The sequence below is a fragment of the Engystomops pustulosus genome, chromosome 1 (genome assembly GCF_040894005.1).
Source record: "Engystomops pustulosus chromosome 1, aEngPut4.maternal, whole genome shotgun sequence".
Classification (NCBI taxonomy): domain Eukaryota; kingdom Metazoa; phylum Chordata; class Amphibia; order Anura; family Leptodactylidae; genus Engystomops; species Engystomops pustulosus.
This window is the reverse complement of record NC_092411.1, coordinates 118,211,854-118,239,540: the sequence shown is the minus strand read 5'-3', so window position 1 is coordinate 118,239,540 and position 27,687 is coordinate 118,211,854. Positions and strand designations below refer to the sequence as shown.

The following is a 27,687-nucleotide window of genomic DNA, read 5'->3' as shown; positions in this document are numbered from 1 at the left end:
GTTTTTTTCATTCTTTGAAAGTCCAATATCTTTTCGGAGGACACCACTTTAATTTTGCAACAATTGTTGCTCCCCAATATTTTACACAAAGTTACCCAGTATTATTGTTTATGTATAAAGTAATAAGATCAGAATTGGGTGAGGTAACACAAAGGCTTCAGCGAGATTCGAACTCGCGACCCCTGGTTTACGAGACCAGTGCTCTAACCTCTGAGCTATGAAGCCAGGAATACAGTACACCATGTGTACCTTTCCCGCGTTGTAGGAACCACCATTTGTCCAGCAATAAACTGTTCGTCTTCTTGTAGCAAAATTGTGAATTAATGGATATTAGAAAATACAAGTTAAGCATCTACTAAAACAAAAGAATAGTCTTCCTATTTTAATAAAGTTGACATTGCCCAAAATGCTCTTTTAACCACGTAATGCCACAACACTCTTCCCCTTTTTGCCTTTTGTCTTTTTACTTGCTGCATATAAAAAGCAAAACATTTTTCTTTTTTCTGGTTTCAGAGATGTGTGAGAGCTTGTTTTCTGTGAGATTATCTGTACTTCCTACTGTCACCACTTTTATTTTCTCACAAGCCAAAAACAAAAGTCCAAATGCTGTGAAATTGACAAAAGATTTAGCATTTAGCACCATTTGGTTGCAGGTTTTTTATTGCCAGTTTTTTCATTCTTTGAAAGTCCAATATCTTTTCGGAGGACACCACTTTAATTCTGCAACAATTGTTGCTCCCCAATATTTTACACAAAGTTACCCAGTATTATTGTTTATGTATAAAGTAATAAGATCAGAATTGGGTGAGGTAACACAAAGGCTTCAGCGAGATTCGAACTCGCGACCCCTGGTTTACGAGACCAGTGCTCTAACCTCTGAGCTATGAAGCCAGGAATTCTGTACACCATGTGTACCTGTCCCGCGTCGTAGGCACCACCATTTGTCCAGCAATAAACTGTTCGTCTTCTTGTAGCAAAATTGTGAATTAATGGATATTAGAAAATACAAGTTAAGCATCTACTAAAACAAAAGAATAGTCTTCCTATTTTAATGAAGTTGACATTGCCCAAAATGATCTTTTAACCGTGTAATGCCACAACACTCTTCCCCTTTTTGCCTTTTGTCTTTTTACTTGCTGCATATAAAAAGCAAAACATTTTTCTTTTTTCTGGTTTCAGAGATGTGTGAGAGCTTGTTTTCTGTGAGATTATCTGTACTTCCTACTGTCACCACTTTTATTTTCTCACAAGCCAAAAATAAAAGTCCAAATGCTGTGAAATTGACAAAAGGTTTAGCATTTAGCACCGTTTGGTTGCAGGTTTTTTTATTGCCAGTTTTTTTCATTCTTTGAAAGTCCAATATCTTTTCGGAGGACACCACTTTAATTTTGCAACAATTGTTGCTCCCCAATATTTTACACAAAGTTACCCAGTATTATTGTTTATGTATAAAGTAATAAGATCAGAATTGGGTGAGGTAACACAAAGGCTTAAGCGAGATTCGAACTCGCGACCCCTGGTTTACGAGACCAGTGCTCTAACCTCTGAGCTATGAAGCCAGGAATACAATACACAATGTGTACCTTTCCCGCATCCTAGGAACCACCATTTGTCCAGCAATAAACTATTCGTCTTCTTGTAGCAAAATTGTGAATTAATGGATATTAGAAAATACAAGTTAAGCATCTACTAAAACAAAAGAATAGTCTTCCTATTTTAATGAAGTTGACATTGCCCAAAATGATCTTTTAACCACGTAATGCCACAACACTTTTCCACTTTTTGCCTTTTGTCTTTTTACTTGCTGCATATAAAAAGCAAAACATTTTTCTTTTTTCTGGTTTCAGAGATGTGTGAGAGCTTGTTTTCTGTGAGATTATCTGTACTTCCTACTGTCACCACTTTTATTTTCTCACAAGCCAAAAATAAAAGTCCAAATGCTGTGAAATTGACAAAAGATTTAGCATTTAGCACCATTTGGTTGTAGGTTTTTTTATTGCCAGTTTTTTTCATTCTTTGAAAGTCCAATATCTTTTCGGAGGACACCACTTTAATTCTGCAAAAATTGTTGCTCCCCAATATTTTACACAAAGTTACTCAGTATTATTGTTTATGTATAAAGTAATAAGATCAGAATTGGGTGAGATAACACAAAGGCTTCAGCGAGATTCGAACTCGCGACCCCTGGTTTACGAGACCAGTGCTCTAACATCTGAACTATGAAGGCAGGAATACTGTACACCATGTGTACCTTTCCCGCGTCCTAGGAACCACCATTTGTCCAGCAATAAACTATTTGTCTTCTTGTAGCAAAATTGTGAATTAATGGATATTAGAAAATACAAGTTAAGCATCTACTAAAACAAAAGAATAGTCTTCCTATTTTAATGAAGTTGACATTGCCCAAAATGATCTTTTAACCACGTAATGCCACAGCACTTTTCCACTTTTTGCATTTTGTCTTTTTACTTGCTGCATATAAAAAGCAAAACATTTTTCTTTTTTCTGGTTTCAGAGATGTGTGAGAGCTTGTTTTCTGTGAGATTATCTGTACTTCCTACTGTCACCACTTTTATTTTCTCACAAGCCAAAAATAAAAGTCCAAATGCTGTGAAATTGACAAAAGATTTAGCATTTAGCACCATTTGGTTGCAGGTTTTTTTATTGCCAGTTTTTTTCATTCTTTGAAAGTCCAATATCTTTTCGGAGGACACCACTTTAATTTTGCAACAATTGTTGCTCCCCAATATTTTACACAAAGTTACCCAGTATTATTGTTTATGTATAAAGTAATAAGATCAGAATTGGGTGAGGTAACACAAAGGCTTCAGCGAGATTCGAACTCGCGACCCCTGGTTTACGAGACCAGTGCTCTAACCTCTGAGCTATGAAGCCAGGAATACCGTACACCATGTGTACCTTTCCCGCGTCCTAGGAACCACCATTTGTCCAGCAATAAACTATTTGTCTTCTTGTAGCAAAATTGTGAATTAATGGATATTAGAAAATACAAGTTAAGCATCTACTAAAACAAAAGAATAGTCTTCCTATTTTAATGAAGTTGACATTGCCCAAAATGATCTTTTAACCACGTAATGCCACAGCACTTTTCCACTTTTTGCCTTTAGTCTTTTTACTTGCTGCATATAAAAAGCAAAACATTTTTCTTTTTTCTGGTTTCAGAGATGTGTGAGAGCTTGTTTTCTGTGAGATTATCTGTACTTCCTACTGTCACCAATTTTATTTTCTCACAAGCCAAAAATAAAAGTCCAAATGCTGTGAAATTGAGAAAAGGTTTAGCATTTAGCACCATTTGGTTGCAGGTTTTTTTATTGCCAGTTTTTTCATTCTTTGAAAGTCCAATATCTTTTCGGAGGACACCACTTTAATTCTGCAACAATTTTTGCTCCCCAATATTTTACACAAAGTTACCCAGTATTATTGTTTATGTATAAAGTAATAAGATGCGAATTGGGTGAGGTAACACAAAGGCTTCAGCGAGATTCGAACTCGCGACCCCTGGTTTACGAGACTAGTGCTCTAACCTCTGAGCTATGAAGCCAGGAATACAGTACACCATGTGTACCTTTACCGCGTCGTAGGCACCACCATTTGTCCAGCAATAAACTGTTCGTCTTCTTGTAGCAAAATTGTGAATTAATGGATATTAGAAAATACAAGTTAAGCATCTACTAAAACAAAAGAATAGTCTTCCTATTTTAATGAAGTTGACATTGCCCAAAATGATCTTTTAACCGAGTAATGCCACAACACTCTTCCCCTTTTTGCCTTTTGTCTTTTTACTTGCTGCATATAAAAAGCAAAACATTTTTCTTTTTTCTGGTTTCAGAGATGTGTGAGAGCTTGTTTTCTGTGAGATTATCTGTACTTCCTACTGTCACCACTTTTATTTTCTCACAAGCCAAAAATAAAAGTCCAAATGCTGTGAAATTGATAAAAGATTTAGCATTTAGCACCATTTGGTTGCAGGTTTTTTTATTGCCAGTTTTTTTCATTCTTTGAAAGTCCAATATCTTTTCGGAGGACACCACTTTAATTTTGCAACAATTGTTGCTCCCCAATATTTTACACAAAGTTACCCAGTATTATTGTTTATGTATAAAGTAATAAGATCAGAATTGGGTGAGGTAACACAAAGGCTTCAGCGAGATTCGAACTCGCGACCCCTGGTTTACGAGACCAGTGCTCTAACCTCTGAGCTATGAAGCCAGGAATTCTGTACACCATGTGTACCTTTCCCGCGTCGTAGGCACCACCATTTGTCCAGCAATAAACTGTTCGTCTTCTAGTAGCAAAATTGTGAATTAATGGATATTAGAAAATACAAGTTAAGCATCTACTAAAACAAAAGAATAGTCTTCCTATTTTAATGAAGTTGACATTGCCCAAAATGATCTTTTAACCGTGTAATGCCACAACACTCTTCCCCTTTTTGCCTTTTGTCTTTTTACTTGCTGCATATAAAAAGCAAAACATTTTTCTTTTTTCTGGTTTCAGAGATGTGTGAGAGCTTGTTTTCTGTGAGATTATCTGTACTTCCTACTGTCACCACTTTTATTTTCTCACAAGCCAAAAATAAAAGTCCAAATGCTGTGAAATTGACAAAAGGTTTAGCATTTAGCACCGTTTGGTTGCAGGTTTTTTTATTGCCAGTTTTTTTCATTCTTTGAAAGTCCAATATCTTTTCGGAGGACACCACTTTAATTTTGCAACAATTGTTGCTCCCCAATATTTTACACAAAGTTACCCAGTATTATTGTTTATGTATAAAGTAATAAGATCAGAATTGGGTGAGGTAACACAAAGGCTTCAGCGAGATTCGAACTCGCGACCCCTGGTTTACGAGACCAATGCTCTAACCTCTGAGCTATGAAGCCAGGAATACAATACACAATGTGTACCTTTCCCGCATCCTAGGAACCACCATTTGTCCAGCAATAAACTATTCGTCTTCTTGTAGCAAAATTGTGAATTAATGGATATTAGAAAATACAAGTTAAGCATCTACTAAAACAAAAGAATAGTCTTCCTATTTTAATGAAGTTGACATTGCCCAAAATGATCTTTTAACCACGTAATGCCACAACACTTTTCCACTTTTTGCCTTTTGTCTTTTTACTTGCTGCATATAAAAAGCAAAACATTTTTCTTTTTTCTGGTTTCAGAGATGTGTGAGAGCTTGTTTTCTGTGAGATTATCTGTACTTCCTACTGTCACCACTTTTATTTTCTCACAAGCCAAAAATAAAAGTCCAAATGCTGTGAAATTGACAAAAGGTTTAGCATTTAGCACCATTTGGTTGTAGGTTTTTTTATTGCCAGTTTTTTTCATTCTTTGAAAGTCCAATATCTTTTCGGAGGACACCACTTTAATTTTGCAACAATTGTTGCTCCCCAATATTTTACACAAAGTTACCCAGTATTATTGTTTATGTATAAAGTAATAAGATCAGAATTGGGTGAGGTAACACAAAGGCTTCAGCGAGATTCGAACTCGCGACCCCTGGTTTACGAGACTAGTGCTCTAACCTCTGAGCTATGAAGCCAGGAATACAGTACACCATGTGTACCTTTCCCGCGTTGTAGGAACCACCATTTGTCCAGCAATAAACTGTTCGTCTTCTTGTAGCAAAATTGTGAATTAATGGATATTAGAAAATACAAGTTAAGCATCTACTAAAACAAAAGAATAGTCTTCCTATTTTAATAAAGTTGACATTGCCCAAAATGATCTTTTAACCACGTAATGCCACAACACTCTTCCCCTTTTTGCCTTTTGTCTTTTTACTTGCTGCATATAAAAAGCAAAACATTTTTCTTTTTTCTGGTTTCAGAGATGTGTGAGAGCTTGTTTTCTGTGAGATTATCTGTACTTCCTACTGTCACCACTTTTATTTTCTCACAAGCCAAAAACAAAAGTCCAAATGCTGTGAAATTGACAAAAGATTTAGCATTTAGCACCATTTGGTTGCAGGTTTTTTTATTGCCAGTTTTTTCATTCTTTGAAAGTCCAATATCTTTTCGGAGGACACCACTTTAATTCTGCAACAATTTTTGCTCCCCAATATTTTACACAAAGTTACCCAGTATTATTGTTTATGTATAAAGTAATAAGATGCGAATTGGGTGAGGTAACACAAAGGCTTCAGCGAGATTCGAACTCGCGACCCCTGGTTTACGAGACCAGTGCTCTAACCTCTGAGCTATGAAGCCAGGAATACAGTACACCATGTGTACCTTTACCGCGTCGTAGGCACCACCATTTGTCCAGCAATAAACTGTTCGTCTTCTTGTAGCAAAATTGTGAATTAATGGATATTAGAAAATACAAGTTAAGCATCTACTAAAACAAAAGAATAGTCTTCCTATTTTAATGAAGTTGACATTGCCCAAAATGATCTTTTAACCGAGTAATGCCACAACACTCTTCCCCTTTTTGCCTTTTGTCTTTTTACTTGCTGCATATAAAAAGCAAAACATTTTTCTTTTTTCTGGTTTCAGAGATGTGTGAGAGCTTGTTTTCTGTGAGATTATCTGTACTTCCTACTGTCACCACTTTTATTTTCTCACAAGCCAAAAATAAAAGTCCAAATGCTGTGAAATTGATAAAAGATTTAGCATTTAGCACCATTTGGTTGCAGGTTTTTTTATTGCCAGTTTTTTTCATTCTTTGAAAGTCCAATATCTTTTCGGAGGACACCACTTTAATTTTGCAACAATTGTTGCTCCCCAATATTTTACACAAAGTTACCCAGTATTATTGTTTATGTATAAAGTAATAAGATCAGAATTGGGTGAGGTAACACAAAGGCTTCAGCGAGATTCGAACTCGCGACCCCTGGTTTACGAGACCAGTGCTCTAACCTCTGAGCTATGAAGCCAGGAATTCTGTACACCATGTGTACCTTTCCCGCGTCGTAGGCACCACCATTTGTCCAGCAATAAACTGTTCGTCTTCTTGTAGCAAAATTGTGAATTAATGGATATTAGAAAATACAAGTTAAGCATCTACTAAAACAAAAGAATAGTCTTCCTATTTTAATGAAGTTGACATTGCCCAAAATGATCTTTTAACCGTGTAATGCCACAACACTCTTCCCCTTTTTGCCTTTTGTCTTTTTACTTGCTGCATATAAAAAGCAAAACATTTTTCTTTTTTCTGGTTTCAGAGATGTGTGAGAGCTTGTTTTCTGTGAGATTATCTGTACTTCCTACTGTCACCACTTTTATTTTCTCACAAGCCAAAAATAAAAGTCCAAATGCTGTGAAATTGACAAAAGGTTTAGCATTTAGCACCGTTTGGTTGCAGGTTTTTTTATTGCCAGTTTTTTTCATTCTTTGAAAGTCCAATATCTTTTCGGAGGACACCACTTTAATTTTGCAACAATTGTTGCTCCCCAATATTTTACACAAAGTTACCCAGTATTATTGTTTATGTATAAAGTAATAAGATCAGAATTGGGTGAGGTAACACAAAGGCTTCAGCGAGATTCGAACTCGCGACCCCTGGTTTACGAGACCAATGCTCTAACCTCTGAGCTATGAAGCCAGGAATACAATACACGATGTGTACCTTTCCGGCATCCTAGGAACCACCATTTGTCCAGCAATAAACTATTCGTCTTCTTGTAGCAAAATTGTGAATTAATGGATATTAGAAAATACAAGTTAAGCATCTACTAAAACAAAAGAATAGTCTTCCTATTTTAATGAAGTTGACATTGCCCAAAATGATCTTTTAACCGTGTAATGCCACAACACTCTTCCCCTTTTTGCCTTTTGTCTTTTTACTTGCTGCATATAAAAAGCAAAACATTTTTCTTTTTTCTGGTTTCAGAGATGTGTGAGAGCTTGTTTTCTGTGAGATTATCTGTACTTCCTACTGTCACCACTTTTATTTTCTCACAAGCCAAAAATAAAAGTCCAAATGCTGTGAAATTGACAAAAGGTTTAGCATTTAGCACCGTTTGGTTGCAGGTTTTTTTATTGCCAGTTTTTTTCATTCTTTGAAAGTCCAATATCTTTTCGGAGGACACCACTTTAATTTTGCAACAATTGTTGCTCCCCAATATTTTACACAAAGTTACCCAGTATTATTGTTTATGTATAAAGTAATAAGATCAGAATTGGGTGAGGTAACACAAAGGCTTCAGCGAGATTCGAACTCGCGACCCCTGGTTTACGAGACCAATGCTCTAACCTCTGAGCTATGAAGCCAGGAATACAATACACAATGTGTACCTTTCCCGCATCCTAGGAACCACCATTTGTCCAGCAATAAACTATTCATCTTCTTGTAGCAAAATTGTGAATTAATGGATATTAGAAAATACAAGTTAAGCATCTACTAAAACAAAAGAATAGTCTTCCTATTTTAATGAAGTTGACATTGCCCAAAATGATCTTTTAACCACGTAATGCCACAACACTTTTCCACTTTTTGCCTTTTGTCTTTTTACTTGCTGCATATAAAAAGCAAAACATTTTTCTTTTTTCTGGTTTCAGAGATGTGTGAGAGCTTGTTTTCTGTGAGATTATCTGTACTTCCTACTGTCACCACTTTTATTTTCTCACAAGCCAAAAATAAAAGTCCAAATGCTGTGAAATTGACAAAAGGTTTAGCATTTAGCACCGTTTGGTTGCAGGTTTTTTTATTGCCAGTTTTTTTCATTCTTTGAAAGTCCAATATCTTTTCGGAGGACACCACTTTAATTTTGCAACAATTGTTGCTCCCCAATATTTTACACAAAGTTACCCAGTATTATTGTTTATGTATAAAGTAATAAGATCAGAATTGGGTGAGGTAACACAAAGGCTTCAGCGAGATTCAAACTCGCGACCCCTGGTTTACGAGACCAATGCTCTAACCTCTGAGCTATGAAGCCAGGAATACAATACACGATGTGTACCTTTCCCGCATCCTAGGAACCACCATTTGTCCAGCAATAAACTATTCGTCTTCTTGTAGCAAAATTGTGAATTAATGGATATTAGAAAATACAAGTTAAGCATCTACTAAAACAAAAGAATAGTCTTCCTATTTTAATGAAGTTGACATTGCCCAAAATGATCTTTTAACCGTGTAATGCCACAACACTCTTCCCCTTTTTGCCTTTTGTCTTTTTACTTGCTGCATATAAAAAGCAAAACATTTTTCTTTTTTCTGGTTTCAGAGATGTGTGAGAGCTTGTTTTCTGTGAGATTATCTGTACTTCCTACTGTCACCACTTTTATTTTCTCACAAGCCAAAAATAAAAGTCCAAATGCTGTGAAATTGACAAAAGGTTTAGCATTTAGCACCGTTTGGTTGCAGGTTTTTTTATTGCCAGTTTTTTTCATTCTTTGAAAGTCCAATATCTTTTCGGAGGACACCACTTTAATTTTGCAACAATTGTTGCTCCCCAATATTTTACACAAAGTTACCCAGTATTATTGTTTATGTATAAAGTAATAAGATCAGAATTGGGTGAGGTAACACAAAGGCTTCAGCGAGATTCGAACTCGCGACCCCTGGTTTACGAGACCAATGCTCTAACCTCTGAGCTATGAAGCCAGGAATACAATACACAATGTGTACCTTTCCCGCATCCTAGGAACCACCATTTGTCCAGCAATAAACTATTCATCTTCTTGTAGCAAAATTGTGAATTAATGGATATTAGAAAATACAAGTTAAGCATCTACTAAAACAAAAGAATAGTCTTCCTATTTTAATGAAGTTGACATTGCCCAAAATGATCTTTTAACCACGTAATGCCACAACACTTTTCCACTTTTTGCCTTTTGTCTTTTTACTTGCTGCATATAAAAAGCAAAACATTTTTCTTTTTTCTGGTTTCAGAGATGTGTGAGAGCTTGTTTTCTGTGAGATTATCTGTACTTCCTACTGTCACCACTTTTATTTTCTCACAAGCCAAAAATAAAAGTCCAAATGCTGTGAAATTGACAAAAGGTTTAGCATTTAGCACCATTTGGTTGTAGGTTTTTTTATTGCCAGTTTTTTTCATTCTTTGAAAGTCCAATATCTTTTCGGAGGACACCACTTTAATTTTGCAACAATTGTTGCTCCCCAATATTTTACACAAAGTTACCCAGTATTATTGTTTATGTATAAAGTAATAAGATCAGAATTGGGGGAGGTAACACAAAGGCTTCAGCGAGATTCGAACTCGCGACCCCTGGTTTACGAGACCAGTGCTCTAACCTCTGAGCTATGAAGCCAGGAATTCTGTACACCATGTGTACCTTTCCCGCGTCGTAGGCACCACCATTTGTCCAGCAATAAACTGTTCGTCTTCTTGTAGCAAAATTGTGAATTAATGGATATTAGAAAATACAAGTTAAGCATCTACTAAAACAAAAGAATAGTCTTCCTATTTTAATGAAGTTGACATTGCCCAAAATGATCTTTTAACCGTGTAATGCCACAACACTCTTCCCCTTTTTGCCTTTTGTCTTTTTACTTGCTGCATATAAAAAGCAAAACATTTTTCTTTTTTCTGGTTTCAGAGATGTGTGAGAGCTTGTTTTCTGTGAGATTATCTGTACTTCCTACTGTCACCACTTTTATTTTCTCACAAGCCAAAAATAAAAGTCCAAATGCTGTGAAATTGACAAAAGGTTTAGCATTTAGCACCGTTTGGTTGCAGGTTTTTTTATTGCCAGTTTTTTTCATTCTTTGAAAGTCCAATATCTTTTCGGAGGACACCACTTTAATTTTGCAACAATTGTTGCTCCCCAATATTTTACACAAAGTTACCCAGTATTATTGTTTATGTATAAAGTAATAAGATCAGAATTGGGTGAGGTAACACAAAGGCTTCAGCGAGATTCGAACTCGCGACCCCTGGTTTACGAGACCAATGCTCTAACCTCTGAGCTATGAAGCCAGGAATACAATACACGATGTGTACCTTTCCGGCATCCTAGGAACCACCATTTGTCCAGCAATAAACTATTCGTCTTCTTGTAGCAAAATTGTGAATTAATGGATATTAGAAAATACAAGTTAAGCATCTACTAAAACAAAAGAATAGTCTTCCTATTTTAATGAAGTTGACATTGCCCAAAATGATCTTTTAACCGTGTAATGCCACAACACTCTTCCCCTTTTTGCCTTTTGTCTTTTTACTTGCTGCATATAAAAAGCAAAACATTTTTCTTTTTTCTGGTTTCAGAGATGTGTGAGAGCTTGTTTTCTGTGAGATTATCTGTACTTCCTACTGTCACCACTTTTATTTTCTCACAAGCCAAAAATAAAAGTCCAAATGCTGTGAAATTGACAAAAGGTTTAGCATTTAGCACCGTTTGGTTGCAGGTTTTTTTATTGCCAGTTTTTTTCATTCTTTGAAAGTCCAATATCTTTTCGGAGGACACCACTTTAATTTTGCAACAATTGTTGCTCCCCAATATTTTACACAAAGTTACCCAGTATTATTGTTTATGTATAAAGTAATAAGATCAGAATTGGGTGAGGTAACACAAAGGCTTCAGCGAGATTCGAACTCGCGACCCCTGGTTTACGAGACCAATGCTCTAACCTCTGAGCTATGAAGCCAGGAATACAATACACAATGTGTACCTTTCCCGCATCCTAGGAACCACCATTTGTCCAGCAATAAACTATTCATCTTCTTGTAGCAAAATTGTGAATTAATGGATATTAGAAAATACAAGTTAAGCATCTACTAAAACAAAAGAATAGTCTTCCTATTTTAATGAAGTTGACATTGCCCAAAATGATCTTTTAACCACGTAATGCCACAACACTTTTCCACTTTTTGCCTTTTGTCTTTTTACTTGCTGCATATAAAAAGCAAAACATTTTTCTTTTTTCTGGTTTCAGAGATGTGTGAGAGCTTGTTTTCTGTGAGATTATCTGTACTTCCTACTGTCACCACTTTTATTTTCTCACAAGCCAAAAATAAAAGTCCAAATGCTGTGAAATTGACAAAAGGTTTAGCATTTAGCACCGTTTGGTTGCAGGTTTTTTTATTGCCAGTTTTTTTCATTCTTTGAAAGTCCAATATCTTTTCGGAGGACACCACTTTAATTTTGCAACAATTGTTGCTCCCCAATATTTTACACAAAGTTACCCAGTATTATTGTTTATGTATAAAGTAATAAGATCAGAATTGGGTGAGGTAACACAAAGGCTTCAGCGAGATTCGAACTCGCGACCCCTGGTTTACGAGACCAATGCTCTAACCTCTGAGCTATGAAGCCAGGAATACAATACACGATGTGTACCTTTCCCGCATCCTAGGAACCACCATTTGTCCAGCAATAAACTATTCGTCTTCTTGTAGCAAAATTGTGAATTAATGGATATTAGAAAATACAAGTTAAGCATCTACTAAAACAAAAGAATAGTCTTCCTATTTTAATGAAGTTGACATTGCCCAAAATGATCTTTTAACCGTGTAATGCCACAACACTCTTCCCCTTTTTGCCTTTTGTCTTTTTACTTGCTGCATATAAAAAGCAAAACATTTTTCTTTTTTCTGGTTTCAGAGATGTGTGAGAGCTTGTTTTCTGTGAGATTATCTGTACTTCCTACTGTCACCACTTTTATTTTCTCACAAGCCAAAAATAAAAGTCCAAATGCTGTGAAATTGACAAAAGGTTTAGCATTTAGCACCGTTTGGTTGCAGGTTTTTTTATTGCCAGTTTTTTTCATTCTTTGAAAGTCCAATATCTTTTCGGAGGACACCACTTTAATTTTGCAACAATTGTTGCTCCCCAATATTTTACACAAAGTTACCCAGTATTATTGTTTATGTATAAAGTAATAAGATCAGAATTGGGTGAGGTAACACAAAGGCTTCAGCGAGATTCGAACTCGCGACCCCTGGTTTACGAGACCAATGCTCTAACCTCTGAGCTATGAAGCCAGGAATACAATACACAATGTGTACCTTTCCCGCATCCTAGGAACCACCATTTGTCCAGCAATAAACTATTCATCTTCTTGTAGCAAAATTGTGAATTAATGGATATTAGAAAATACAAGTTAAGCATCTACTAAAACAAAAGAATAGTCTTCCTATTTTAATGAAGTTGACATTGCCCAAAATGATCTTTTAACCACGTAATGCCACAACACTTTTCCACTTTTTGCCTTTTGTCTTTTTACTTGCTGCATATAAAAAGCAAAACATTTTTCTTTTTTCTGGTTTCAGAGATGTGTGAGAGCTTGTTTTCTGTGAGATTATCTGTACTTCCTACTGTCACCACTTTTATTTTCTCACAAGCCAAAAATAAAAGTCCAAATGCTGTGAAATTGACAAAAGGTTTAGCATTTAGCACCATTTGGTTGTAGGTTTTTTTATTGCCAGTTTTTTTCATTCTTTGAAAGTCCAATATCTTTTCGGAGGACACCACTTTAATTTTGCAACAATTGTTGCTCCCCAATATTTTACACAAAGTTACCCAGTATTATTGTTTATGTATAAAGTAATAAGATCAGAATTGGGGGAGGTAACACAAAGGCTTCAGCGAGATTCGAACTCGCGACCCCTGGTTTACGAGACCAGTGCTCTAACCTCTGAGCTATGAAGCCAGGAATACAGTACACCATGTGTACCTTTCCCGCGTTGTAGGAACCACCATTTGTCCAGCAATAAACTGTTCGTCTTCTTGTAGCAAAATTGTGAATTAATGGATATTAGAAAATACAAGTTAAGCATCTACTAAAACAAAAGAATAGTCTTCCTATTTTAATAAAGTTGACATTGCCCAAAATGCTCTTTTAACCACGTAATGCCACAACACTCTTCCCCTTTTTGCCTTTTGTCTTTTTACTTGCTGCATATAAAAAGCAAAACATTTTTCTTTTTTCTGGTTTCAGAGATGTGTGAGAGCTTGTTTTCTGTGAGATTATCTGTACTTCCTACTGTCACCACTTTTATTTTCTCACAAGCCAAAAACAAAAGTCCAAATGCTGTGAAATTGACAAAAGATTTAGCATTTAGCACCATTTGGTTGCAGGTTTTTTATTGCCAGTTTTTTCATTCTTTGAAAGTCCAATATCTTTTCGGAGGACACCACTTTAATTCTGCAACAATTGTTGCTCCCCAATATTTTACACAAAGTTACCCAGTATTATTGTTTATGTATAAAGTAATAAGATCAGAATTGGGTGAGGTAACACAAAGGCTTCAGCGAGATTTGAACTCGCGACCCCTGGTTTACGAGACCAGTGCTCTAACCTCTGAGCTATGAAGCCAGGAATTCTGTACACCATGTGTACCTGTCCCGCGTCGTAGGCACCACCATTTGTCCAGCAATAAACTGTTCGTCTTCTTGTAGCAAAATTGTGAATTAATGGATATTAGAAAATACAAGTTAAGCATCTACTAAAACAAAAGAATAGTCTTCCTATTTTAATGAAGTTGACATTGCCCAAAATGATCTTTTAACCACGTAATGCCACAACACTTTTCCACTTTTTGCCTTTTGTCTTTTTACTTGCTGCATATAAAAAGCAAAACATTTTTCTTTTTTCTGGTTTCAGAGATGTGTGAGAGCTTGTTTTCTGTGAGATTATCTGTACTTCCTACTGTCACCACTTTTATTTTCTCACAAGCCAAAAATAAAAGTCCAAATGCTGTGAAATTGACAAAAGATTTAGCATTTAGCACCATTTGGTCGCAGGTTTTTTTATTGCCAGTTTTTTTCATTCTTTGAAAGTCCAATATCTTTTCGGAGGACACCACTTTAATTTTGCAACAATTGTTGCTCCCCAATATTTTACACAAAGTTACCCAGTATTATTGTTTATGTATAAAGTAATAAGATCAGAATTGGGTGAGGTAACACAAAGGCTTCAGCGAGATTCGAACTCGCGACCCCTGGTTTACGAGACCAGTGCTCTAACCTCTGAGCTATGAAGCCAGGAATACTGTACACCATGTGTACCTTTCCCGCGTCCTATGAACCACCATTTGTCCAGCAATAAACTTTTCGTCTTCTTGTAGCAAAATTGTGAATTAATGGATATTAGAAAATACAAGTTAAGCATCTACTAAAACAAAAGAATAGTCTTCCTATTTTAATGAAGTTGACATTGCCCAAAATGATCTTTTAACCGCGTAATGCCACAACACTCTTCCGCTTTTTGCCTTTTGTCTTTTTACTTGCTGCATATAAAAAGCAAAACATTTTTCTTTTTTCTGGTTTCAGAGATGTGTGAGAGCTTGTTTTCTGTGAGATTATCTGTACTTCATACTGTCACCACTTTTATTTTCTCACAAGCCAAAAATAAAAGTCCAAATGCTGTGAAATTGACAAAAGGTTTAGCATTTAGCACCATTTGGTTGTGGGTTTTTTTATTGCCAGTTTTTTTCATTCTTTGAAAGTCCAATATCTTTTCGGAGGACACCACTTTAATTTTGCAACAATTGTTGCTCCCCAATATTTTACACAAAGTTACCCAGTATTATTGTTTATGTATAAAGTAATAAGATCAGAATTGGGTGAGGTAACACAAAGGCTTCAGCGAGATTTGAACTCGCGACCCCTGGTTTACGAGACCAGTGCTCTAACCTCTGAGCTATGAAGCCAGGAATACAGTACACCATGTGTACCTTTCCCGCGTTGTAGGAACCACCATTTGTCCAGCAATAAACTGTTCGTCTTCTTGTAGCAAAATTGTGAATTAATGGATATTAGAAAATACAAGTTAAGCATCTACTAAAACAAAAGAATAGTCTTCCTATTTTAATAAAGTTGACATTGCCCAAAATGATCTTTTAACCACGTAATGCCACAACACTCTTCCCCTTTTTGCCTTTTGTCTTTTTACTTGCTGCATATAAAAAGCAAAACATTTTTCTTTTTTCTGGTTTCAGAGATGTGTGAGAGCTTGTTTTCTGTGAGATTATCTGTACTTCCTACTGTCACCACTTTTATTTTCTCACAAGCCAAAAACAAAAGTCCAAATGCTGTGAAATTGACAAAAGATTTAGCATTTAGCACCATTTGGTTGCAGGTTTTTTTATTGCCAGTTTTTTCATTCTTTGAAAGTCCAATATCTTTTCGGAGGACACCACTTTAATTCTGCAACAATTTTTGCTCCCCAATATTTTACACAAAGTTACCCAGTATTATTGTTTATGTATAAAGTAATAAGATGCGAATTGGGTGAGGTAACACAAAGGCTTCAGCGAGATTCGAACTCGCGACCCCTGGTTTACGAGACCAGTGCTCTAACCTCTGAGCTATGAAGCCAGGAATACAGTACACCATGTGTACCTTTACCGCGTCGTAGGCACCACCATTTGTCCAGCAATAAACTGTTCGTCTTCTTGTAGCAAAATTGTGAATTAATGGATATTAGAAAATACAAGTTAAGCATCTACTAAAACAAAAGAATAGTCTTCCTATTTTAATGAAGTTGACATTGCCCAAAATGATCTTTTAACCGAGTAATGCCACAACACTCTTCCCCTTTTTGCCTTTTGTCTTTTTACTTGCTGCATATAAAAAGCAAAACATTTTTCTTTTTTCTGGTTTCAGAGATGTGTGAGAGCTTGTTTTCTGTGAGATTATCTGTACTTCCTACTGTCACCACTTTTATTTTCTCACAAGCCAAAAATAAAAGTCCAAATGCTGTGAAATTGATAAAAGATTTAGCATTTAGCACCATTTGGTTGCAGGTTTTTTTATTGCCAGTTTTTTTCATTCTGTGAAAGTCCAATATCTTTTCGGAGGACACCACTTTAATTTTGCAACAATTGTTGCTCCCCAATATTTTACACAAAGTTACCCAGTATTATTGTTTATGTATAAAGTAATAAGATCAGAATTGGGTGAGGTAACACAAAGGCTTCAGCGAGATTCGAACTCGCGACCCCTGGTTTACGAGACCAGTGCTCTAACCTCTGAGCTATGAAGCCAGGAATACTGTACACCATGTGTACCTTTCCCGCGTCCTATGAACCACCATTTGTCCAGCAATAAACTTTTCGTCTTCTTGTAGCAAAATTGTGAATTAATGGATATTAGAAAATACAAGTTAAGCATCTACTAAAACAAAAGAATAGTCTTCCTATTTTAATGAAGTTGACATTGCCCAAAATGATCTTTTAACCGCGTAATGCCACAACACTCTTCCGCTTTTTGCCTTTTGTCTTTTTACTTGCTGCATATAAAAAGCAAAACATTTTTCTTTTTTCTGGTTTCAGAGATGTGTGAGAGCTTGTTTTCTGTGAGATTATCTGTACTTCATACTGTCACCACTTTTATTTTCTCACAAGCCAAAAATAAAAGTCCAAATGCTGTGAAATTGACAAAAGGTTTAGCATTTAGCACCATTTGGTTGTAGGTTTTTTTATTGCCAGTTTTTTTCATTCTTTGAAAGTCCAATATCTTTTCGGAGGACACCACTTTAATTTTGCAACAATTGTTGCTCCCCAATATTTTACACAAAGTTACCCAGTATTATTGTTTATGTATAAAGTAATAAGATCAGAATTGGGTGAGGTAACACAAAGGCTTCAGCGAGATTCGAACTCGCGACCCCTGGTTTACGAGACCAATGCTCTAACCTCTGAGCTATGAAGCCAGGAATACAATACACAATGTGTACCTTTCCCGCATCCTAGGAACCACCATTTGTCCAGCAATAAACTATTCATCTTCTTGTAGCAAAATTGTGAATTAATGGATATTAGAAAATACAAGTTAAGCATCTACTAAAACAAAAGAATAGTCTTCCTATTTTAATGAAGTTGACATTGCCCAAAATGATCTTTTAACCACGTAATGCCACAACACTTTTCCACTTTTTGCCTTTTGTCTTTTTACTTGCTGCATATAAAAAGCAAAACATTTTTCTTTTTTCTGGTTTCAGAGATGTGTGAGAGCTTGTTTTCTGTGAGATTATCTGTACTTCCTACTGTCACCACTTTTATTTTCTCACAAGCCAAAAATAAAAGTCCAAATGCTGTGAAATTGACAAAAGGTTTAGCATTTAGCACCGTTTGGTTGCAGGTTTTTTTATTGCCAGTTTTTTTCATTCTTTGAAAGTCCAATATCTTTTCGGAGGACACCACTTTAATTTTGCAACAATTGTTGCTCCCCAATATTTTACACAAAGTTACCCAGTATTATTGTTTATGTATAAAGTAATAAGATCAGAATTGGGTGAGGTAACACAAAGGCTTCAGCGAGATTCGAACTCGCGACCCCTGGTTTACGAGACCAATGCTCTAACCTCTGAGCTATGAAGCCAGGAATACAATACACGATGTGTACCTTTCCCGCATCCTAGGAACCACCATTTGTCCAGCAATAAACTATTCGTCTTCTTGTAGCAAAATTGTGAATTAATGGATATTAGAAAATACAAGTTAAGCATCTACTAAAACAAAAGAATAGTCTTCCTATTTTAATGAAGTTGACATTGCCCAAAATGATCTTTTAACCGTGTAATGCCACAACACTCTTCCCCTTTTTGCCTTTTGTCTTTTTACTTGCTGCATATAAAAAGCAAAACATTTTTCTTTTTTCTGGTTTCAGAGATGTGTGAGAGCTTGTTTTCTGTGAGATTATCTGTACTTCCTACTGTCACCACTTTTATTTTCTCACAAGCCAAAAATAAAAGTCCAAATGCTGTGAAATTGACAAAAGGTTTAGCATTTAGCACCGTTTGGTTGCAGGTTTTTTTATTGCCAGTTTTTTTCATTCTTTGAAAGTCCAATATCTTTTCGGAGGACACCACTTTAATTTTGCAACAATTGTTGCTCCCCAATATTTTACACAAAGTTACCCAGTATTATTGTTTATGTATAAAGTAATAAGATCAGAATTGGGTGAGGTAACACAAAGGCTTCAGCGAGATTCGAACTCGCGACCCCTGGTTTACGAGACCAATGCTCTAACCTCTGAGCTATGAAGCCAGGAATACAATACACAATGTGTACCTTTCCCGCATCCTAGGAACCACCATTTGTCCAGCAATAAACTATTCATCTTCTTGTAGCAAAATTGTGAATTAATGGATATTAGAAAATACAAGTTAAGCATCTACTAAAACAAAAGAATAGTCTTCCTATTTTAATGAAGTTGACATTGCCCAAAATGATCTTTTAACCACGTAATGCCACAACACTTTTCCACTTTTTGCCTTTTGTCTTTTTACTTGCTGCATATAAAAAGCAAAACATTTTTCTTTTTTCTGGTTTCAGAGATGTGTGAGAGCTTGTTTTCTGTGAGATTATCTGTACTTCCTACTGTCACCACTTTTATTTTCTCACAAGCCAAAAATAAAAGTCCAAATGCTGTGAAATTGACAAAAGGTTTAGCATTTAGCACCATTTGGTTGTAGGTTTTTTTATTGCCAGTTTTTTTCATTCTTTGAAAGTCCAATATCTTTTCGGAGGACACCACTTTAATTTTGCAACAATTGTTGCTCCCCAATATTTTACACAAAGTTACCCAGTATTATTGTTTATGTATAAAGTAATAAGATCAGAATTGGGGGAGGTAACACAAAGGCTTCAGCGAGATTCGAACTCGCGACCCCTGGTTTACGAGACCAGTGCTCTAACCTCTGAGCTATGAAGCCAGGAATTCTGTACACCATGTGTACCTTTCCCGCGTCGTAGGCACCACCATTTGTCCAGCAATAAACTGTTCGTCTTCTTGTAGCAAAATTGTGAATTAATGGATATTAGAAAATACAAGTTAAGCATCTACTAAAACAAAAGAATAGTCTTCCTATTTTAATGAAGTTGACATTGCCCAAAATGATCTTTTAACCGTGTAATGCCACAACACTCTTCCCCTTTTTGCCTTTTGTCTTTTTACTTGCTGCATATAAAAAGCAAAACATTTTTCTTTTTTCTGGTTTCAGAGATGTGTGAGAGCTTGTTTTCTGTGAGATTATCTGTACTTCCTACTGTCACCACTTTTATTTTCTCACAAGCCAAAAATAAAAGTCCAAATGCTGTGAAATTGACAAAAGGTTTAGCATTTAGCACCGTTTGGTTGCAGGTTTTTTTATTGCCAGTTTTTTTCATTCTTTGAAAGTCCAATATCTTTTCGGAGGACACCACTTTAATTTTGCAACAATTGTTGCTCCCCAATATTTTACACAAAGTTACCCAGTATTATTGTTTATGTATAAAGTAATAAGATCAGAATTGGGTGAGGTAACACAAAGGCTTCAGCGAGATTCGAACTCGCGACCCCTGGTTTACGAGACCAATGCTCTAACCTCTGAGCTATGAAGCCAGGAATACAATACACGATGTGTACCTTTCCGGCATCCTAGGAACCACCATTTGTCCAGCAATAAACTATTCGTCTTCTTGTAGCAAAATTGTGAATTAATGGATATTAGAAAATACAAGTTAAGCATCTACTAAAACAAAAGAATAGTCTTCCTATTTTAATGAAGTTGACATTGCCCAAAATGATCTTTTAACCGTGTAATGCCACAACACTCTTCCCCTTTTTGCCTTTTGTCTTTTTACTTGCTGCATATAAAAAGCAAAACATTTTTCTTTTTTCTGGTTTCAGAGATGTGTGAGAGCTTGTTTTCTGTGAGATTATCTGTACTTCCTACTGTCACCACTTTTATTTTCTCACAAGCCAAAAATAAAAGTCCAAATGCTGTGAAATTGACAAAAGGTTTAGCATTTAGCACCGTTTGGTTGCAGGTTTTTTTATTGCCAGTTTTTTTCATTCTTTGAAAGTCCAATATCTTTTCGGAGGACACCACTTTAATTTTGCAACAATTGTTGCTCCCCAATATTTTACACAAAGTTACCCAGTATTATTGTTTATGTATAAAGTAATAAGATCAGAATTGGGTGAGGTAACACAAAGGCTTCAGCGAGATTCGAACTCGCGACCCCTGGTTTACGAGACCAATGCTCTAACCTCTGAGCTATGAAGCCAGGAATACAATACACAATGTGTACCTTTCCCGCATCCTAGGAACCACCATTTGTCCAGCAATAAACTATTCATCTTCTTGTAGCAAAATTGTGAATTAATGGATATTAGAAAATACAAGTTAAGCATCTACTAAAACAAAAGAATAGTCTTCCTATTTTAATGAAGTTGACATTGCCCAAAATGATCTTTTAACCACGTAATGCCACAACACTTTTCCACTTTTTGCCTTTTGTCTTTTTACTTGCTGCATATAAAAAGCAAAACATTTTTCTTTTTTCTGGTTTCAGAGATGTGTGAGAGCTTGTTTTCTGTGAGATTATCTGTACTTCCTACTGTCACCACTTTTATTTTCTCACAAGCCAAAAATAAAAGTCCAAATGCTGTGAAATTGACAAAAGGTTTAGCATTTAGCACCGTTTGGTTGCAGGTTTTTTTATTGCCAGTTTTTTTCATTCTTTGAAAGTCCAATATCTTTTCGGAGGACACCACTTTAATTTTGCAACAATTGTTGCTCCCCAATATTTTACACAAAGTTACCCAGTATTATTGTTTATGTATAAAGTAATAAGATCAGAATTGGGTGAGGTAACACAAAGGCTTCAGCGAGATTCGAACTCGCGACCCCTGGTTTACGAGACCAATGCTCTAACCTCTGAGCTATGAAGCCAGGAATACAATACACGATGTGTACCTTTCCCGCATCCTAGGAACCACCATTTGTCCAGCAATAAACTATTCGTCTTCTTGTAGCAAAATTGTGAATTAATGGATATTAGAAAATACAAGTTAAGCATCTACTAAAACAAAAGAATAGTCTTCCTATTTTAATGAAGTTGACATTGCCCAAAATGATCTTTTAACCGTGTAATGCCACAACACTCTTCCCCTTTTTGCCTTTTGTCTTTTTACTTGCTGCATATAAAAAGCAAAACATTTTTCTTTTTTCTGGTTTCAGAGATGTGTGAGAGCTTGTTTTCTGTGAGATTATCTGTACTTCCTACTGTCACCACTTTTATTTTCTCACAAGCCAAAAATAAAAGTCCAAATGCTGTGAAATTGACAAAAGGTTTAGCATTTAGCACCGTTTGGTTGCAGGTTTTTTTATTGCCAGTTTTTTTCATTCTTTGAAAGTCCAATATCTTTTCGGAGGACACCACTTTAATTTTGCAACAATTGTTGCTCCCCAATATTTTACACAAAGTTACCCAGTATTATTGTTTATGTATAAAGTAATAAGATCAGAATTGGGTGAGGTAACACAAAGGCTTCAGCGAGATTCGAACTCGCGACCCCTGGTTTACGAGACCAATGCTCTAACCTCTGAGCTATGAAGCCAGGAATACAATACACAATGTGTACCTTTCCCGCATCCTAGGAACCACCATTTGTCCAGCAATAAACTATTCATCTTCTTGTAGCAAAATTGTGAATTAATGGATATTAGAAAATACAAGTTAAGCATCTACTAAAACAAAAGAATAGTCTTCCTATTTTAATGAAGTTGACATTGCCCAAAATGATCTTTTAACCACGTAATGCCACAACACTTTTCCACTTTTTGCCTTTTGTCTTTTTACTTGCTGCATATAAAAAGCAAAACATTTTTCTTTTTTCTGGTTTCAGAGATGTGTGAGAGCTTGTTTTCTGTGAGATTATCTGTACTTCCTACTGTCACCACTTTTATTTTCTCACAAGCCAAAAATAAAAGTCCAAATGCTGTGAAATTGACAAAAGGTTTAGCATTTAGCACCATTTGGTTGTAGGTTTTTTTATTGCCAGTTTTTTTCATTCTTTGAAAGTCCAATATCTTTTCGGAGGACACCACTTTAATTTTGCAACAATTGTTGCTCCCCAATATTTTACACAAAGTTACCCAGTATTATTGTTTATGTATAAAGTAATAAGATCAGAATTGGGGGAGGTAACACAAAGGCTTCAGCGAGATTCGAACTCGCGACCCCTGGTTTACGAGACCAGTGCTCTAACCTCTGAGCTATGAAGCCAGGAATACAGTACACCATGTGTACCTTTCCCGCGTTGTAGGAACCACCATTTGTCCAGCAATAAACTGTTCGTCTTCTTGTAGCAAAATTGTGAATTAATGGATATTAGAAAATACAAGTTAAGCATCTACTAAAACAAAAGAATAGTCTTCCTATTTTAATAAAGTTGACATTGCCCAAAATGCTCTTTTAACCACGTAATGCCACAACACTCTTCCCCTTTTTGCCTTTTGTCTTTTTACTTGCTGCATATAAAAAGCAAAACATTTTTCTTTTTTCTGGTTTCAGAGATGTGTGAGAGCTTGTTTTCTGTGAGATTATCTGTACTTCCTACTGTCACCACTTTTATTTTCTCACAAGCCAAAAACAAAAGTCCAAATGCTGTGAAATTGACAAAAGATTTAGCATTTAGCACCATTTGGTTGCAGGTTTTTTATTGCCAGTTTTTTCATTCTTTGAAAGTCCAATATCTTTTCGGAGGACACCACTTTAATTCTGCAACAATTGTTGCTCCCCAATATTTTACACAAAGTTACCCAGTATTATTGTTTATGTATAAAGTAATAAGATCAGAATTGGGTGAGGTAACACAAAGGCTTCAGCGAGATTTGAACTCGCGACCCCTGGTTTACGAGACCAGTGCTCTAACCTCTGAGCTATGAAGCCAGGAATTCTGTACACCATGTGTACCTGTCCCGCGTCGTAGGCACCACCATTTGTCCAGCAATAAACTGTTCGTCTTCTTGTAGCAAAATTGTGAATTAATGGATATTAGAAAATACAAGTTAAGCATCTACTAAAACAAAAGAATAGTCTTCCTATTTTAATGAAGTTGACATTGCCCAAAATGATCTTTTAACCACGTAATGCCACAACACTTTTCCACTTTTTGCCTTTTGTCTTTTTACTTGCTGCATATAAAAAGCAAAACATTTTTCTTTTTTCTGGTTTCAGAGATGTGTGAGAGCTTGTTTTCTGTGAGATTATCTGTACTTCCTACTGTCACCACTTTTATTTTCTCACAAGCCAAAAATAAAAGTCCAAATGCTGTGAAATTGACAAAAGATTTAGCATTTAGCACCATTTGGTCGCAGGTTTTTTTATTGCCAGTTTTTTTCATTCTTTGAAAGTCCAATATCTTTTCGGAGGACACCACTTTAATTTTGCAACAATTGTTGCTCCCCAATATTTTACACAAAGTTACCCAGTATTATTGTTTATGTATAAAGTAATAAGATCAGAATTGGGTGAGGTAACACAAAGGCTTCAGCGAGATTCGAACTCGCGACCCCTGGTTTACGAGACCAGTGCTCTAACCTCTGAGCTATGAAGCCAGGAATACTGTACACCATGTGTACCTTTCCCGCGTCCTATGAACCACCATTTGTCCAGCAATAAACTTTTCGTCTTCTTGTAGCAAAATTGTGAATTAATGGATATTAGAAAATACAAGTTAAGCATCTACTAAAACAAAAGAATAGTCTTCCTATTTTAATGAAGTTGACATTGCCCAAAATGATCTTTTAACCGCGTAATGCCACAACACTCTTCCGCTTTTTGCCTTTTGTCTTTTTACTTGCTGCATATAAAAAGCAAAACATTTTTCTTTTTTCTGGTTTCAGAGATGTGTGAGAGCTTGTTTTCTGTGAGATTATCTGTACTTCATACTGTCACCACTTTTATTTTCTCACAAGCCAAAAATAAAAGTCCAAATGCTGTGAAATTGACAAAAGGTTTAGCATTTAGCACCATTTGGTTGTGGGTTTTTTTATTGCCAGTTTTTTTCATTCTTTGAAAGTCCAATATCTTTTCGGAGGACACCACTTTAATTTTGCAACAATTGTTGCTCCCCAATATTTTACACAAAGTTACCCAGTATTATTGTTTATGTATAAAGTAATAAGATCAGAATTGGGTGAGGTAACACAAAGGCTTCAGCGAGATTTGAACTCGCGACCCCTGGTTTACGAGACCAGTGCTCTAACCTCTGAGCTATGAAGCCAGGAATACAGTACACCATGTGTACCTTTCCCGCGTTGTAGGAACCACCATTTGTCCAGCAATAAACTGTTCGTCTTCTTGTAGCAAAATTGTGAATTAATGGATATTAGAAAATACAAGTTAAGCATCTACTAAAACAAAAGAATAGTCTTCCTATTTTAATAAAGTTGACATTGCCCAAAATGATCTTTTAACCACGTAATGCCACAACACTCTTCCCCTTTTTGCCTTTTGTCTTTTTACTTGCTGCATATAAAAAGCAAAACATTTTTCTTTTTTCTGGTTTCAGAGATGTGTGAGAGCTTGTTTTCTGTGAGATTATCTGTACTTCCTACTGTCACCACTTTTATTTTCTCACAAGCCAAAAACAAAAGTCCAAATGCTGTGAAATTGACAAAAGATTTAGCATTTAGCACCATTTGGTTGCAGGTTTTTTTATTGCCAGTTTTTTCATTCTTTGAAAGTCCAATATCTTTTCGGAGGACACCACTTTAATTCTGCAACAATTTTTGCTCCCCAATATTTTACACAAAGTTACCCAGTATTATTGTTTATGTATAAAGTAATAAGATGCGAATTGGGTGAGGTAACACAAAGGCTTCAGCGAGATTCGAACTCGCGACCCCTGGTTTACGAGACCAGTGCTCTAACCTCTGAGCTATGAAGCCAGGAATACAGTACACCATGTGTACCTTTACCGCGTCGTAGGCACCACCATTTGTCCAGCAATAAACTGTTCGTCTTCTTGTAGCAAAATTGTGAATTAATGGATATTAGAAAATACAAGTTAAGCATCTACTAAAACAAAAGAATAGTCTTCCTATTTTAATGAAGTTGACATTGCCCAAAATGATCTTTTAACCGAGTAATGCCACAACACTCTTCCCCTTTTTGCCTTTTGTCTTTTTACTTGCTGCATATAAAAAGCAAAACATTTTTCTTTTTTCTGGTTTCAGAGATGTGTGAGAGCTTGTTTTCTGTGAGATTATCTGTACTTCCTACTGTCACCACTTTTATTTTCTCACAAGCCAAAAATAAAAGTCCAAATGCTGTGAAATTGATAAAAGATTTAGCATTTAGCACCATTTGGTTGCAGGTTTTTTTATTGCCAGTTTTTTTCATTCTGTGAAAGTCCAATATCTTTTCGGAGGACACCACTTTAATTTTGCAACAATTGTTGCTCCCCAATATTTTACACAAAGTTACCCAGTATTATTGTTTATGTATAAAGTAATAAGATCAGAATTGGGTGAGGTAACACAAAGGCTTCAGCGAGATTCGAACTCGCGACCCCTGGTTTACGAGACCAGTGCTCTAACCTCTGAGCTATGAAGCCAGGAATACTGTACACCATGTGTACCTTTCCCGCGTCCTATGAACCACCATTTGTCCAGCAATAAACTTTTCGTCTTCTTGTAGCAAAATTGTGAATTAATGGATATTAGAAAATACAAGTTAAGCATCTACTAAAACAAAAGAATAGTCTTCCTATTTTAATGAAGTTGACATTGCCCAAAATGATCTTTTAACCGCGTAATGCCACAACACTCTTCCGCTTTTTGCCTTTTGTCTTTTTACTTGCTGCATATAAAAAGCAAAACATTTTTCTTTTTTCTGGTTTCAGAGATGTGTGAGAGCTTGTTTTCTGTGAGATTATCTGTACTTCATACTGTCACCACTTTTATTTTCTCACAAGCCAAAAATAAAAGTCCAAATGCTGTGAAATTGACAAAAGGTTTAGCATTTAGCACCATTTGGTTGTAGGTTTTTTTATTGCCAGTTTTTTTCATTCTTTGAAAGTCCAATATCTTTTCGGAGGACACCACTTTAATTTTGCAACAATTGTTGCTCCCCAATATTTTACACAAAGTTACCCAGTATTATTGTTTATGTATAAAGTAATAAGATCAGAATTGGGTGAGGTAACACAAAGGCTTCAGCGAGATTTGAACTCGCGACCCCTGGTTTACGAGACCAGTGCTCTAACCTCTGAGCTATGAAGCCAGGAATACAGTACACCATGTGTACCTTTCCCGCGTTGTAGGAACCACCATTTGTCCAGCAATAAACTGTTCGTCTTCTTGTAGCAAAATTGTGAATTAATGGATATTAGAAAATACAAGTTAAGCATCTACTAAAACAAAAGAATAGTCTTCCTATTTTAATAAAGTTGACATTGCCCAAAATGATCTTTTAACCACGTAATGCCACAACACTCTTCCCCTTTTTGCCTTTTGTCTTTTTACTTGCTGCATATAAAAAGCAAAACATTTTTCTTTTTTCTGGTTTCAGAGATGTGTGAGAGCTTGTTTTCTGTGAGATTATCTGTACTTCCTACTGTCACCACTTTTATTTTCTCACAAGCCAAAAATAAAAGTCCAAATGCTGTGAAATTGATAAAAGATTTAGCATTTAGCACCATTTGGTTGCAGGTTTTTTTATTGCCAGTTTTTTTCATTCTTTGAAAGTCCAATATCTTTTCGGAGGACACCACTTTAATTTTGCAACAATTGTTGCTCCCCAATATTTTACACAAAGTTACCCAGTATTATTGTTTATGTATAAAGTAATAAGATCAGAATTGGGTGAGTTAACACAAAGGCTTCAGCGAGATTCGAACTCGCGACCCCTGGTTTACGAGACCAGTGCTCTAACCTCTGAGCTATGAAGCCAGGAATTCTGTACACCATGTGTACCTTTCCCGCGTCGTAGGCACCACCATTTGTCCAGCAATAAACTGTTCGTCTTCTTGTAGC

At 36.0% G+C, this 27,687-nt stretch overlaps 42 non-coding genes across 42 annotated transcripts; all 42 read right to left on the bottom strand.

Moving 5' to 3' along the window:
• Positions 1 to 152: 152 nt before the first annotated feature.
• TRNAT-CGU (transfer RNA threonine (anticodon CGU)) lies at positions 153 to 225 on the bottom strand. The gene has a single exon. It is a non-coding gene; the product is annotated as a tRNA-Thr (tRNA).
• A 593-nt stretch (positions 226 to 818) lies between these two features.
• TRNAT-CGU (transfer RNA threonine (anticodon CGU)) lies at positions 819 to 891 on the bottom strand. Its single transcript has one exon. It is a non-coding gene; the product is annotated as a tRNA-Thr (tRNA).
• A 595-nt stretch (positions 892 to 1,486) lies between these two features.
• On the bottom strand, positions 1,487 to 1,559 carry TRNAT-CGU (transfer RNA threonine (anticodon CGU)). The gene has a single exon. It is a non-coding gene; the product is annotated as a tRNA-Thr (tRNA).
• A 595-nt stretch (positions 1,560 to 2,154) lies between these two features.
• TRNAT-CGU (transfer RNA threonine (anticodon CGU)) lies at positions 2,155 to 2,227 on the bottom strand. The gene has a single exon. It is a non-coding gene; the product is annotated as a tRNA-Thr (tRNA).
• A 595-nt stretch (positions 2,228 to 2,822) lies between these two features.
• On the bottom strand, positions 2,823 to 2,895 carry TRNAT-CGU (transfer RNA threonine (anticodon CGU)). Its single transcript has one exon. It is a non-coding gene; the product is annotated as a tRNA-Thr (tRNA).
• A 594-nt stretch (positions 2,896 to 3,489) lies between these two features.
• On the bottom strand, positions 3,490 to 3,562 carry TRNAT-CGU (transfer RNA threonine (anticodon CGU)). The gene has a single exon. It is a non-coding gene; the product is annotated as a tRNA-Thr (tRNA).
• A 595-nt stretch (positions 3,563 to 4,157) lies between these two features.
• Positions 4,158 to 4,230, bottom strand: TRNAT-CGU (transfer RNA threonine (anticodon CGU)). Its single transcript has one exon. It is a non-coding gene; the product is annotated as a tRNA-Thr (tRNA).
• A 595-nt stretch (positions 4,231 to 4,825) lies between these two features.
• Positions 4,826 to 4,898, bottom strand: TRNAT-CGU (transfer RNA threonine (anticodon CGU)). The gene has a single exon. It is a non-coding gene; the product is annotated as a tRNA-Thr (tRNA).
• A 595-nt stretch (positions 4,899 to 5,493) lies between these two features.
• On the bottom strand, positions 5,494 to 5,566 carry TRNAT-CGU (transfer RNA threonine (anticodon CGU)). Its single transcript has one exon. It is a non-coding gene; the product is annotated as a tRNA-Thr (tRNA).
• Positions 5,567 to 6,160: 594 nt separating this feature from the next.
• Positions 6,161 to 6,233, bottom strand: TRNAT-CGU (transfer RNA threonine (anticodon CGU)). The gene has a single exon. It is a non-coding gene; the product is annotated as a tRNA-Thr (tRNA).
• A 595-nt stretch (positions 6,234 to 6,828) lies between these two features.
• Positions 6,829 to 6,901, bottom strand: TRNAT-CGU (transfer RNA threonine (anticodon CGU)). The gene has a single exon. It is a non-coding gene; the product is annotated as a tRNA-Thr (tRNA).
• A 595-nt stretch (positions 6,902 to 7,496) lies between these two features.
• TRNAT-CGU (transfer RNA threonine (anticodon CGU)) lies at positions 7,497 to 7,569 on the bottom strand. Its single transcript has one exon. It is a non-coding gene; the product is annotated as a tRNA-Thr (tRNA).
• Positions 7,570 to 8,164: 595 nt separating this feature from the next.
• On the bottom strand, positions 8,165 to 8,237 carry TRNAT-CGU (transfer RNA threonine (anticodon CGU)). The gene has a single exon. It is a non-coding gene; the product is annotated as a tRNA-Thr (tRNA).
• Positions 8,238 to 8,832: 595 nt separating this feature from the next.
• On the bottom strand, positions 8,833 to 8,905 carry TRNAT-CGU (transfer RNA threonine (anticodon CGU)). The gene has a single exon. It is a non-coding gene; the product is annotated as a tRNA-Thr (tRNA).
• Positions 8,906 to 9,500: 595 nt separating this feature from the next.
• TRNAT-CGU (transfer RNA threonine (anticodon CGU)) lies at positions 9,501 to 9,573 on the bottom strand. Its single transcript has one exon. It is a non-coding gene; the product is annotated as a tRNA-Thr (tRNA).
• Positions 9,574 to 10,168: 595 nt separating this feature from the next.
• TRNAT-CGU (transfer RNA threonine (anticodon CGU)) lies at positions 10,169 to 10,241 on the bottom strand. Its single transcript has one exon. It is a non-coding gene; the product is annotated as a tRNA-Thr (tRNA).
• Positions 10,242 to 10,836: 595 nt separating this feature from the next.
• On the bottom strand, positions 10,837 to 10,909 carry TRNAT-CGU (transfer RNA threonine (anticodon CGU)). Its single transcript has one exon. It is a non-coding gene; the product is annotated as a tRNA-Thr (tRNA).
• A 595-nt stretch (positions 10,910 to 11,504) lies between these two features.
• TRNAT-CGU (transfer RNA threonine (anticodon CGU)) lies at positions 11,505 to 11,577 on the bottom strand. The gene has a single exon. It is a non-coding gene; the product is annotated as a tRNA-Thr (tRNA).
• Positions 11,578 to 12,172: 595 nt separating this feature from the next.
• On the bottom strand, positions 12,173 to 12,245 carry TRNAT-CGU (transfer RNA threonine (anticodon CGU)). The gene has a single exon. It is a non-coding gene; the product is annotated as a tRNA-Thr (tRNA).
• A 595-nt stretch (positions 12,246 to 12,840) lies between these two features.
• On the bottom strand, positions 12,841 to 12,913 carry TRNAT-CGU (transfer RNA threonine (anticodon CGU)). The gene has a single exon. It is a non-coding gene; the product is annotated as a tRNA-Thr (tRNA).
• A 595-nt stretch (positions 12,914 to 13,508) lies between these two features.
• TRNAT-CGU (transfer RNA threonine (anticodon CGU)) lies at positions 13,509 to 13,581 on the bottom strand. The gene has a single exon. It is a non-coding gene; the product is annotated as a tRNA-Thr (tRNA).
• A 593-nt stretch (positions 13,582 to 14,174) lies between these two features.
• Positions 14,175 to 14,247, bottom strand: TRNAT-CGU (transfer RNA threonine (anticodon CGU)). Its single transcript has one exon. It is a non-coding gene; the product is annotated as a tRNA-Thr (tRNA).
• Positions 14,248 to 14,842: 595 nt separating this feature from the next.
• Positions 14,843 to 14,915, bottom strand: TRNAT-CGU (transfer RNA threonine (anticodon CGU)). Its single transcript has one exon. It is a non-coding gene; the product is annotated as a tRNA-Thr (tRNA).
• Positions 14,916 to 15,510: 595 nt separating this feature from the next.
• On the bottom strand, positions 15,511 to 15,583 carry TRNAT-CGU (transfer RNA threonine (anticodon CGU)). The gene has a single exon. It is a non-coding gene; the product is annotated as a tRNA-Thr (tRNA).
• A 594-nt stretch (positions 15,584 to 16,177) lies between these two features.
• On the bottom strand, positions 16,178 to 16,250 carry TRNAT-CGU (transfer RNA threonine (anticodon CGU)). The gene has a single exon. It is a non-coding gene; the product is annotated as a tRNA-Thr (tRNA).
• A 595-nt stretch (positions 16,251 to 16,845) lies between these two features.
• TRNAT-CGU (transfer RNA threonine (anticodon CGU)) lies at positions 16,846 to 16,918 on the bottom strand. Its single transcript has one exon. It is a non-coding gene; the product is annotated as a tRNA-Thr (tRNA).
• Positions 16,919 to 17,513: 595 nt separating this feature from the next.
• Positions 17,514 to 17,586, bottom strand: TRNAT-CGU (transfer RNA threonine (anticodon CGU)). The gene has a single exon. It is a non-coding gene; the product is annotated as a tRNA-Thr (tRNA).
• Positions 17,587 to 18,181: 595 nt separating this feature from the next.
• Positions 18,182 to 18,254, bottom strand: TRNAT-CGU (transfer RNA threonine (anticodon CGU)). Its single transcript has one exon. It is a non-coding gene; the product is annotated as a tRNA-Thr (tRNA).
• Positions 18,255 to 18,849: 595 nt separating this feature from the next.
• Positions 18,850 to 18,922, bottom strand: TRNAT-CGU (transfer RNA threonine (anticodon CGU)). Its single transcript has one exon. It is a non-coding gene; the product is annotated as a tRNA-Thr (tRNA).
• A 595-nt stretch (positions 18,923 to 19,517) lies between these two features.
• Positions 19,518 to 19,590, bottom strand: TRNAT-CGU (transfer RNA threonine (anticodon CGU)). Its single transcript has one exon. It is a non-coding gene; the product is annotated as a tRNA-Thr (tRNA).
• A 595-nt stretch (positions 19,591 to 20,185) lies between these two features.
• Positions 20,186 to 20,258, bottom strand: TRNAT-CGU (transfer RNA threonine (anticodon CGU)). Its single transcript has one exon. It is a non-coding gene; the product is annotated as a tRNA-Thr (tRNA).
• Positions 20,259 to 20,853: 595 nt separating this feature from the next.
• Positions 20,854 to 20,926, bottom strand: TRNAT-CGU (transfer RNA threonine (anticodon CGU)). Its single transcript has one exon. It is a non-coding gene; the product is annotated as a tRNA-Thr (tRNA).
• Positions 20,927 to 21,521: 595 nt separating this feature from the next.
• On the bottom strand, positions 21,522 to 21,594 carry TRNAT-CGU (transfer RNA threonine (anticodon CGU)). Its single transcript has one exon. It is a non-coding gene; the product is annotated as a tRNA-Thr (tRNA).
• A 595-nt stretch (positions 21,595 to 22,189) lies between these two features.
• Positions 22,190 to 22,262, bottom strand: TRNAT-CGU (transfer RNA threonine (anticodon CGU)). Its single transcript has one exon. It is a non-coding gene; the product is annotated as a tRNA-Thr (tRNA).
• A 595-nt stretch (positions 22,263 to 22,857) lies between these two features.
• Positions 22,858 to 22,930, bottom strand: TRNAT-CGU (transfer RNA threonine (anticodon CGU)). Its single transcript has one exon. It is a non-coding gene; the product is annotated as a tRNA-Thr (tRNA).
• A 593-nt stretch (positions 22,931 to 23,523) lies between these two features.
• Positions 23,524 to 23,596, bottom strand: TRNAT-CGU (transfer RNA threonine (anticodon CGU)). The gene has a single exon. It is a non-coding gene; the product is annotated as a tRNA-Thr (tRNA).
• Positions 23,597 to 24,191: 595 nt separating this feature from the next.
• Positions 24,192 to 24,264, bottom strand: TRNAT-CGU (transfer RNA threonine (anticodon CGU)). Its single transcript has one exon. It is a non-coding gene; the product is annotated as a tRNA-Thr (tRNA).
• Positions 24,265 to 24,859: 595 nt separating this feature from the next.
• Positions 24,860 to 24,932, bottom strand: TRNAT-CGU (transfer RNA threonine (anticodon CGU)). Its single transcript has one exon. It is a non-coding gene; the product is annotated as a tRNA-Thr (tRNA).
• Positions 24,933 to 25,526: 594 nt separating this feature from the next.
• TRNAT-CGU (transfer RNA threonine (anticodon CGU)) lies at positions 25,527 to 25,599 on the bottom strand. The gene has a single exon. It is a non-coding gene; the product is annotated as a tRNA-Thr (tRNA).
• Positions 25,600 to 26,194: 595 nt separating this feature from the next.
• Positions 26,195 to 26,267, bottom strand: TRNAT-CGU (transfer RNA threonine (anticodon CGU)). Its single transcript has one exon. It is a non-coding gene; the product is annotated as a tRNA-Thr (tRNA).
• A 595-nt stretch (positions 26,268 to 26,862) lies between these two features.
• TRNAT-CGU (transfer RNA threonine (anticodon CGU)) lies at positions 26,863 to 26,935 on the bottom strand. The gene has a single exon. It is a non-coding gene; the product is annotated as a tRNA-Thr (tRNA).
• A 595-nt stretch (positions 26,936 to 27,530) lies between these two features.
• TRNAT-CGU (transfer RNA threonine (anticodon CGU)) lies at positions 27,531 to 27,603 on the bottom strand. The gene has a single exon. It is a non-coding gene; the product is annotated as a tRNA-Thr (tRNA).
• Between the last annotated feature and the right edge of the window lie 84 nt (positions 27,604 to 27,687).